Genomic DNA, 9,545 nt, shown 5'->3' on the forward strand with positions numbered 1-9,545 from the left:
TTCAGTGCTGCCACAGCTCTGGCAAATGCCTGGTCTGACTCAACTGAAGCACAAGATGGCCCCAGACTGGCCCACTAACAACACAGGGACCAAACCCTGCCCACAACAGGCAAAGAGAGCCATTACAGATGAATGGACTGAAGAAAAAAGTGGCTCAGTCACAGTAGTAGGGTGCATGCAACATACATGGAAGAGACCCCGAAGCACCAGTTTTGGGTGAACGGGGGACATTGCACTATAGGACTTCTTCTTAAGGGCCACTACTTTCCAGAACAAGAGTTGTAGCTGAATTTCCTAAAACATAGGAACAGACACAGAGAGTTAGACAAAATGAGGAGACAGAGAAATGTGTCCCAAATGAAAGAACAGGACAAAACCGCAGTAAGACACCTAAATGAAATGGAGGTAAGTAATATGCCTGATAGAGAATTTAAAGTAATGGTCATAAAGATACTCACTGGGCTTGAGAAAAGAGTGGAGGACCTCAGTGAGACCCTCACCAAACAGATGGAAAACAAAGAAGAACTGATTAGAGATGAAGAACTCAATACTGAAAATAAAAATATATCAAAAGGAATAATAAATAGCAGATTAGAGGAAGCAGAAGAACAGATTAGTGACCTGGAGGATAGACTAATGGAAAGCACCCAAGCTGAACAGCAAAAAGAAAAAGGAATAATAAAAACTGAGACTAGGTTAAGGGAACTCAGCAACACCATCAAATATAATAACATTCGCATGATAGGGACCCCAGAAAAGGAAGAAAGAGAAAAGGGGGAAGAAAATTAACTTGAAGAAATAACAGCTGAAAACTTCTGAAATCTGGGGAAGAAAACAAAAATCCAGATGCACGAGGCACAGAGAGCCTCCAACAAAATCAACCCAAGGAAGTCCAAACCAAGACACATAGTAATCAAAATGGCAAAAAGTAGTGATAAAGAGAGAATTTTAAGAGCAGCAACAGGAAAGAAAAACTGTTACATATAAGGGAAACCCCATAGGGCTATCAGGGGATTTTTCAGCAGAAACGTTGCAGGCCAGAGGGAATGGTATAATATATTCAAAGTGCTGAAAGAAAAAAAACTTTCAGCCAGAATTCTCTATCCAGCAAGGCTATCATTTAGAACAGAAGGTGAGAGAGGGGCGCCTGGGTGGCTCAGTCGGTTAAACGTCCGACTTCGGCTTAGGTCACGATCTCGCGGTCCGTGAGTTCGAGCCCCGCGTCGGGCTCTGTGCTGACTGCTCAGAGCCTGGAGCCTGTTTCAGATTCTGTGTCTCCCTCTCTCTCTGACCCTCCCCCGTTCATGCTCTGTCTCTCTCTGTCCCAAAAATAAATAAACGTTAAAAAATAAATAAATGTTAAAAAAAAAAAAAAGAACAGAAGGTGAGAGAAAGAGCTTCCCAGACAAACAAAAATTAAAGGAACTCATCACCACTAAACCAGTCCTACAAAAAATGTTAAAGGGAACTCTGAGTGGAAAGAAAAGACCGTGAGTAAGAGTAAAAAAAAAAGTAGGAAGCACAAAAGCAGCAAAATTAAGTATATCTATAAAAGTCAGTCAAAGGATTCACAAAATAAAAGGTTGTCAAGTATGATGCCATATGCCTAAAACATGGTGGGGTGGGGAGGAGTAAAGAATGCGTTCAAACTTAAGCTATCATCAACTTAACACAGACTGACTGCTATATGCAGAGGAGGTTGTGTACAAACCTAATGGTAACCACAACTCAAAAACCTATAATATATACACAAAAAATAAAGAGAAAGGAATCCAACCACTAAAGGAAGCCAGCAAGACGTGAGAGAAGAGAGCTAGAGAAGAAAGGAACAGAGAACCACAAAAACCACCATAAAACAAGAAACAAAATGGCAAGAAATACCTACCTGTCAATAATTAATTTCAATGTAAATGGACTAAACACTCCAATCAAAAGACACAGGGTGATAGAACGGATAAAAAGGCAAGACCCGGGGCACCTGGGTGGCTCAGTTGGTTAAGCGTCTGACTTCAACTCAGGTCATGATCTCATGGTTTGTGGGCTCAAGCCCCCATGTTGGGCTCTCTGCTGTCAGCACAGATCCCACTTCAGATCTTTTGTCCCCCTCTCTCTCTGCCCCTCCCCAGCTCATTCTCCCTTCCTCCCTCTCTCTCTCTTTCAAAAATACACATTTTTAAAAAAAAGGCAAGACCCATATTTATGATGCCTACAAGATACCTATTTCAGATGTAAGGACATCTGCAGTTGAAAATGAAGGGGTGGGAAAGGATTAATCATGTAAGTGGAAGTTGCTGGGACAGCAACACGTATATCAACAGAATAGACTATAAACAAAGCCTGCAGGGCACCTGGGTGTCTCAGCAGGTTAAGCATCTGACTCTTGATTTGGGCTCAGGTCATGATCTCATGGTCCAGTCTGTGAGATTGAGCCCTGTGTTGGGCTTCATGCTGACAGGGCAGAGCCTGCTTGGGATTCTCTCTCTCTCCCTCTCTCTCTGTCCCTCCCCTGCTCCTGCCCTCTCTCTTGCTCTCTCTCTCTCTCGCTCTCTCTCACAGTGTCTCAAAATAAATAAATAAACCTAAAAAAAAGCCAAAGCCTGCAATAAGAGACAAAGAAGGAAACTACATAATCATAAAAGGGACAATCCAACAAGAAGATATAACAATTGTAAATATTTATACACCCAAGATGGGAATACCCAAAACATAAAGCAGCTGATAACAAACATAAAGTTAGCAATCAATCATAACACAATAATAGTAGGGGACTTCAACACCCCACTTATGTCAATGCACGACTCATCCAAATAGAAAATCAACAAGGAAATAATGACTTTGAAGACACATTGGACCAGATGAATCTAACAGATATAGTCAGAACACTTCATCTTAAAAGGGTAGAATACACATTCTTTTCTTTTTCTTTTTCTTTTTCTTCTTTAATTTACATCCAAGTTAGTTAGCATATAGTGCAACAATGATTTCAGGAGTAGATTCCTTAATGCCCCTTACCTATTTAGCCCATCCTCCCTCCAACAAGCCCTCCAGCAACTCTTTGTTTGTTCTCTATATTTAAGAGTCTCTTATGTTTTGTCCCCTCCCTATTTTTATATTTCTTTTGCTTCCTTCCTTTATGTTCATCTGTTTTGTATCTTAAATTCCTCATACTAGTGAAGTCACATGATATTTGTCTTTCTCTGACTTTGCTTAGCATAATACCCTCTAGTTCTATCCACGTAGTTGCAAATGGTGAGATATCATTCTTTTTGATTGGTGAGTAATACTCCATTGTATATAGATACCACATCTTCTTTATCCATTCATCAGTCAATGGACATTTGGCTCTTTCCATACTTTGGCTATTGTTGGTAGCACTGCTATAAACATGGGGGTGCATGTGCCCCTTCGAATCAGCACAGCTGTATCCCTTGGATAGTTACCTAGTAGTGCAATTGCTGGGTTTAGGGTAGTTCTATTTTTAATTTTTTGAGGAACCTCCAGACTGTTTTCCAGAGTGGCTGCACCAGTTTGCATTCCCACCAACAATGCAAAAGATATCCTCTTTCTCCGCATCCTCGCCAACATCTGTTGTTGCCTGATTTGTTAATGTTAGCCATTCTGACAGGTGTGAAGTGATATCTCACTGTGGTTTTGATTTGTATTTCCCTGATAATGGGTGATGATAAGCATTTTTTCATGTGTTGGTTGGCCATCTGGATGTCTTGTTTGGAGAAGTGTCTATTCATGTCTTTTCCCCATTTCTTCACTGGATTATTTGTTTTTTGGGTGTTGAGTTCGATAAGTTCTTTATAGATTTTGGATGCTAACCCTTTATCTGATATGTCATTTGCAAATATCTTCTCCCATTCTGTCAGTTGCCTTTTAGTTTTGCTGATTGTTTCCTTCGCTGTGCAGAAGCTTTTTATTTTGATGAGGTCCCAGTAGTTCATTTTTGCTTTTGTTTCCCTTGCCTCCGGAGACGTGTTGAGTAAGAAGTTGCTGCGAGCAAGATCAAAGAGGTTTTTGCCCGCTTTCTCCTTGAGGATTTTGATGGCTTCCTGTCTTACATTTAGGCCTTCCATCCATTTTGAGGTTATTTTTGTGTCTGGTGTAAGGAAGTGGTCCAGATTCATTCTTCTGCGTGTCGCTGTCCAGTTTTCCCAGTACCACTTGCTGAAGAGACTGTCTTTATTCCATTGGATATTCTTTCCTGCTTTGTCAAAGATTAGTTGACCATACATTTGTGGGTCCATTTCTGGGTTCTCTATTGTGTTCCATTCATCTGAGTGTCTGTTTTTGTGCTAGTACAACACTGCCTTGATGATTACAGCTTTGCAATACAGCTGAAGTCCAGGATTGTGATGCCTCCCGCTTTGGTTTTCTTTTTGAAGATTGCTTTGGCTATTCAGGGTCTTTTCTGGTGCCATACAAATCTTGGGATTGTTTGTTCTAGCTCTGTGAAGAATGCTGGTGTTATTTTGATAGGGATTGCAATACACATTCTTTTCAAGTGCACACGGAACATTCTCCAGAATAGATCACATGTTAGGCCACAAAACAAGTCTCAACAAATTCAAAGAGATTGAAGTCATATCATGCATCTTTTGCAACCAAAAGAAATCAACCACAAGAAAAAATCTGGAAAGAGCACAGACACATGGAAGCTAAATAACATGCTGCTAAACGAGGAGTGGGCCAACTAAGAGAGCAGAGAGGAAATTACAAACTACATGGAGACAAATAAAAATGAACACACACTTGTCCAAAATCTTTGGGATGCAGCAAAACTGATCTAAGAGGGAGAGGGAAGTTTATAGCAATACAGGCCTACATCAAGAAGCAAGAAAAATCTCAAATAAACAACCTAACTTTACACCTGAAATAGCTAGAAACAGAAGAACAGAGACCAAAACAAATATGAGGAAGAAAATAATAAACATTACAGCAAAAATAAATGAAACAGAAACTAAAAAAATCAAGTGAGCAGGAGCTGGTTCTTTGAAAAGATCAACAAAAGTGAGAAAACTTTAGCCACACTAAAAAAAAAAAAAAAAAAAAAAAAAAAAAAGACTCAAAACCCTCCTCGGATTCTGGGCCTTACAGGAGGTGGTCAGGAAGACTCACTTCCTAGCAGGTTCAGGAATGTAGAAATTCACCCAACTAATAGGTATTGTGTTTCGCACCTTGGGAGAATAATAGAGACTTTTGAAACTTCACTCCGAGATTTCTTATGAAAACTTCCAGCAAAGCAAATCTATGGTTTAACACTTGTTACACCCACATAAATGACTGGATCACACTTACTAAGACCAGCCTCATTTTATGGCCCAGAGTGATCTTATTTGAAAAAAAAATTTTTTTAAGTTTATTTATTTATTTTTGAGAGTGAGAGGAAACACAAGCAGGGGAGGAGTAGAGGGAGAGGGAGAGAGACAGAATCCCAAGCAGGCTCTGCACCATCAGCGCAGGGCCCACCTTGGGGCTTGAGCTCATGAATCACAAGATCATGACCTGAGCTGAAACCACGAGTCAGACGCTTAACTGACAGAGCCTCCCAGGCACTCCTTATTTATTTTTTTAAACGTTTATTTTTGGGGGCCTGGGTGGCTCAGTCAGACCTCTGACTTGATTTCAGCCCAGGTCACGAACTCACAGTTTGTGGGTTTGAGCCCCGCATGGGGCTCTGTGCTGACAGTGCGGAGCCTGCTTGGAATTCTCTCTCTCTCTCTCTCTCTCTCTCTCTCCCCACACACACTCATGTGCATGCACACATGAGCGTGCGCTCTCTCTCTCTTGAAAATTTTTAAAATACTTATTTATTTTTGAGAGAGAGCACAAGTGGGGGAGGTGCAGAGAGAAAGGAGGACAGAGGATCCGAAGAGGGCTCTGTGCTGACAGCAGTGAGCCTGTTGTGGGGCTCAAACTCACTAACGGTGAGATCATGACCTGAGCTGAAGTCGGATGTTCAACCGAGCCACCCGTGTGTCCCATGAAAAAAAAAATTGTTTTTAATTGGAAGTTGGGAGGAGACAGTAATAAGCACTTTAAATTTTGGAATAAACAAAATGTATTAGTACCATGTAATAAATACCGTGAGATCATGACCTGAGCTGAGATCAAGAGTCAGACGCTCAAGCGACTGAGCCACCCAGGTGCCCCACATTAGTGGTATTTCTAACAGAAAACCACACCTGGTCAGAGTCCACCTTTCTGGATTATTCAATTCTGATTCTACCAGATCTACCTCTCATCCCCTCGGAGCTGTCTTACAGCTCTCTGAATCGTAGATGACCAATAACAATGCAGACATTTCGTTTTCATAGATTTGTGAATAAATGTGGTTCGGTGGAGATTCGATTGCTTTTTTGTGTGTGGAAAATGCCAATCTCCATCTATGTTTAAATTCATTTCAAAAAATGTAAGTGTCATAAACACTTTATTTTACAGATTATAAAACGGAATTTTAAAAACAAACAAACAGGGGCACCTGGCTGGCTCAGTTGGTAGAGTGTGTGACTCTTGATCTTAGGGTTGTGAGTTCGAGCCCCATGTTGGCTGTAAAAGTTACTTAAAAATATATTTTAAATAAATAAATAAATAAAAGAAAAAATTCATTTCATCATCTCTTTACTCCACATAAACTTGTGGGTTTTGAATCTGTAGTCACTTCCTTGTTCTCTCATTAGTTAAGAGTTTAGTCAACCTTTGACACACTGTACTGGTTTTTTAGGAATGATGAAACAGGTGCGCCTGGGTGGCTCAGTCGGTTAAGCATCTGACTTCGGCTCAGGTCATGATCTCACAGCTCCTGGGTTCTAGCCCCACATCGGACTCTGTGCCGACAGCTCAGAGCCTGAATCCTGCTTCGGATTCTGTGTCTCCCTCTCTCTCTGCCCCTCCCCTGCTCGCACTCTGTTTCTCTCTCAAAAATAAATAAACATTAAACATTAAAAAAAAAAAAGGAATGATGAAACAAATCACCACAAACTTGGTGGCTTACAATGACAGAAATTTATTCCATGAGAGTGCTGGAAGCCAGAGACCTGAAATCAAGGTGTTGACAGGGCTGGCTCTTTCTGGATGTTGAGGCAGACCCCGTTCCAAGGCCCTTCCCTGCTTATGGTGTTGCCAGTGATCCTGGGTGTCCCTTGGTTCGTGGCCACATCCCTCTGTCTCCAACTCTGCCTTCACATCGGCTTCTCCCCGTGTCTCAGGTCTCTTTCTCTCTTCTAAAGACACCAGCCACTGGACTTAGAGCCCATCCTCCTCCAGGATGATCTCATCAGGAGAACCTTACCTCAATTACATCCATAACACCCCTATTTCCAAATAAAGTCCTATCACAAAATGCAGAGGTTAGGACCTGGACCTGTCTTTTGCAGGAACACCGTTCAGTCATCAGACACATGTTCGTTTATGTTTGTGTGAGAGTCATGCTTCTTAGTAAATCCATTAAAAAACAACAACAGTTTTGTAGACTCAAAGGCCTGGGAACACAGGGCTGCTGGGAGATTCGGGAGATGTGCTTGGCATGGGGGACTGGCGGACAGCACTGGAGTGGACTGTGTGTGCGGTTTGGGTGGACCAGGAGTAGTGGTCACTTGGTAGAAGGTTTTCTTGTTCCTGGGACCCAGCTGCCTCAGTTTTGGGGAAATAACTTCACATAGCACCACCAGGGGTAGAGCCCCCCATTCAGTCCAGGTGCCTGTGCCTGGGACAGGAGCCCCAGTCAGTACTAGGGTCCTCTGATGTGGCAACAGAACGGAGGTCATTCCTTTGTGAGTCTGGGGAGTGGTAACTGGCTGTCCCTTGTTTCCCAAAAGTGGACAAGAAAGCCCCTCACCCACCTCCACTCCCAGCCCCAGGGCAGGTGGCCCAGGCTTCCTGAGTGTCCGTGTCGGAGCTCATGTTGCTACTCTCAGCCTTGCTAGGGTCACGTCTCAGACACCCGGGGAGCATTTCCATACGGGGTAACTCCTGGACCTGTTTCATTAAACATTGTGGGGTTAGGTGAGGAGGCTCAATGTGGGCAACTGGGAACATTCCAGAAAGCCTGGCCTTGGGAGGGGCTCAAGTTCCACTGTCAGGCCATGGCCTGGACTCCAGGGACGCGGTGGTGAAGACTGTCTTCCTGGCAAGGCAGACAGAACAACAACAACGACAACAACAACCACCACAAAACAGTGAAGGCAGCTGTCTGTGTTCGGCCAGAGTATGGAGCCCAGCATTTGTCATACTGCGGACAACGGGAACAAGGTGCTTCTGGATAGCCAGCCATGTTGTAGCAGAAGAGACCTGGGGTGGTGTGTCCCGTGGCCGGAGACGCTGGCTTCACTTGGCCCAGGGGTAGCGACCAAAAGCAGGCACCACTGGGCTGGACGGGGAGGAACTACGAGGAGAGGGAGGAACCAGGTGGGAGGAGAGGGGGCCGTGCTGGAGGAAAGGAACAATGTGGGAGGAAGGGGAGGAGCTGCCAGGTGGGATCGGCCAACGTGGAGAAAGCTTTCAGGGCAGTCCACGTGACGGTGGGGCTAGCAGGTGTGCAGCAGGGGACACAGGCCCAGGGCGGCCGCTGCAGGACGGCCAGGCAGCTGGAGGCTCCGTCCCCGAGTCCCCGACCTCGAGGGGCGTGGCTGCCGAGAGGAGGTGCCGGGAGGGGGGCGGCGCGAGCTCGGCGCTGAGGCGGCCTTTGGGGAAGCGCCGCTGGGTGGTAGCAGGCTGGGGTACCGGGGAGGCGGGGTTTTGACTGCCTGAGGAGAGAACCCCGAGCGAGTGGGGTTACCCTGGCAGGGGTGAGAGGAGGGAGGAGGAGCACCGGCCCGGGCTCAGAGGGCCTTTGAGGGGAGGGGACGGCGTCCTGCCCTGCCGTCCGGGCCGGCTGGCGGGCGGGTGCGGGAGGAAGAAGACTGCCCGTGGGCCTTGCCTGCCCTGTGCGCCCCAATCCCGGCGTGTTGGACTGCCCGCCTTCCCTGACGCCCCGCACACAGCAGGCGCTCCGAGGCATCCCCGGCTTGGGTCCAAGGAACAAGGGCATTGCACGGAACAAGGAGCTGCCTCGGCAACTCAGTCACAGCCTCATTTTGCAGCGAGGAAAGCGAGCCGCAAAGCAGTTTCACCCTAACCCGTGGCACAGCTGTGCTGAGCTGGCGGGCCGCCCCTCCCCGCCCTACCGGCGGGGCTCCGGCTCTCTGAGCAGCGGCCCCCTGCCCGCCGTGCGCTCCCATCTCCCTCCGGCGTCCGCCCACGCTGTGAGCTCCTGGGGAGCGAGTGCGCAGACCTCCCCGAGCCTCAGCTTCCATCCGGGTGGGAGAAGACCCCCCACTCCCCGTCCCGAGCGGCAGTGGGCCCTGACCCGGGAACTGCCTGTCCGACTGGCCGCCGCCGCCCGGGCCGCGTCCTCCCCGGCCCAGGCGCCTGGCGCTGTCCAAGCCCTGAAGCAAGCTCACGGGCGCCGCCAGGAGGCGCTGCTCCGCCGCGGAGGACAGCACGCGGGGGCGTGGCCTCGGGCTCCGCCCACCGCCTTCGGGGCCGGGCGCGCGTGCGCC

This window comes from Lynx rufus, unplaced genomic scaffold, assembly GCF_022079265.1.
Source record: "Lynx rufus isolate CCGP_SWC_20201006 ecotype Redwood Valley unplaced genomic scaffold, mLynRuf1.p SCAF_12, whole genome shotgun sequence".
In the NCBI taxonomy this organism is placed as follows: Eukaryota; Metazoa; Chordata; class Mammalia; order Carnivora; family Felidae; genus Lynx; species Lynx rufus.